Source organism: Tupaia chinensis, unplaced genomic scaffold (genome assembly GCF_000334495.1).
Source record: "Tupaia chinensis unplaced genomic scaffold, TupChi_1.0 Scaffold138390_1, whole genome shotgun sequence".
Classification (NCBI taxonomy): domain Eukaryota; kingdom Metazoa; phylum Chordata; class Mammalia; order Scandentia; family Tupaiidae; genus Tupaia; species Tupaia belangeri.
Window position 1 is genome coordinate 2,189,088 of NW_006198287.1, and position 1,464 is coordinate 2,190,551.

General features: G+C 53.8%; 1 long non-coding RNA gene across 1 annotated transcript in view; it reads left to right on the forward strand.

The window, feature by feature from the left end:
- Positions 1 to 1,073: 1,073 nt before the first annotated feature.
- The window catches only part of LOC106736307 (uncharacterized), a 16,217-nt gene continuing 15,826 nt past the window's right edge, over positions 1,074 to 1,464 (forward strand). The window contains exon 1 of the long non-coding RNA XR_001371349.2: positions 1,074 to 1,405. This is a non-coding gene — a long non-coding RNA (uncharacterized LOC106736307). The remainder of the gene's footprint in view (positions 1,406 to 1,464) is intronic.

Below are 1,464 nucleotides of genomic sequence, written 5' to 3' on the forward strand. Positions count from 1 at the left end.
GGGCGCAGAAGGGTATGACTTGGTGCTATCCATTGGAGTCTGAAGTCATAAAACATTGACGTAGGAAGGGACCCAGGAGATAATTTAGTCGGGTCTCCTCATTTTTTTTTTTTTTGGAGAGGTTTTTGCTCTAGGGAGCCTGCGCTTGCTAGAAAGACAGAGACAGCGAGACAGAAAGGGAGAAATCATCCCCAGGGGGATGGCTATGCAGCAATCCCTTCTCCATTCTCTTCTTGAGATCTTGGGCACAAACACACACATGCCCTGCACGAGTTTAAGCCAATGGGTCTGGGACTTGAAACGTGGTGGACTACGTGGGAGTCCACTGACATAGCCTTTACACAAGCTGCTGGTCCTGGTCTCTTCATTTTAGACGACTTGGCTTAGAGAAGGTAAGCGACTTGCCCAGTGTGGTGGCACTCACCTGGTGGCAGTGCAGGACTGGAACCCAGGAATCCTGAGCTCCCATGCTTTCCCTGGCTACTGCATTCTTAACATGCCCCTTGGGTCATAGCGACCTGGGTTCCCTCCTTCCTCCTCCTCCTATGTCCAGAGGAAAACCTACCTGCTTCCACTTTTAGGTAGAATTAGGACCCTTACCTGTTCGGAGCTAGCCCTCAACTCAAAGTGGGGAGAAAACAAAAACAAACCCCAAAGTCCTTCAGCCCCTTAATGCTCCATGCTTTTCCACCAACTTTCTCCTTCCGGATCTTAATAATTGAACATGCTTTGCAAGTTCCGTGGTGGCAATCCTCACATTGGCGTCACCAGTACAGAACGTAGCCTTGGGGGCTTTCTTTAGAGAGGGCAGGTGAGGCCAGCACAGCTAAGGCAACTTTTTCTCCAGGCTTCAGACCTCGGATCAAAAAGCTTGGCGACTTTTCTTCTCTTTCCAAAAGGGCAAAGGGAAGAAAACCCGGCAAAAGCAAGATGGAGAAGGGGGGGAACTCGGGAGAAAGTCAGTGGAGAGGTTGAGAAGAACTGAGCTGGACCACATCCTGGCCAGCAGAGGCTCAAGTGTGTCTACTATTAAAAGAATACTTGCTCAATGGGAAAATCGGATATGCATCAAAAGCACAAAACTACGCGCGGGACTTTCCGTAGTTCCCACGCGGGCGCACCGCGTTTACTTTCATTCGTCTACCTATCTTATCTATCACTATATAAAGATTCGCGCGAAATCTAGTGGAATATTCACTGCTGCCCTGATTCTTCCCCTCTCGCGCATCGCGTAATTCCCGAGAACGCGGCTGTTCTCAGCCTGGACGCCTTGAAGTTGAGCCTTCAGGCCGCCGAGTCCCCGCCTCGCAGGGCGCGGCGCCTCCACCGGGGGCAGGAACTCGCTCCTGCGGGAGCGCGGGCGGCCACTGCGGCCTCTGCGCCTCCGCCGACCTCGGCCGCCCGGGTAAGAGCGCAGGCCCGGGTCGCGCGCCGAGCGGGCTGGGGGCTCGCGGGCGAGGGAGG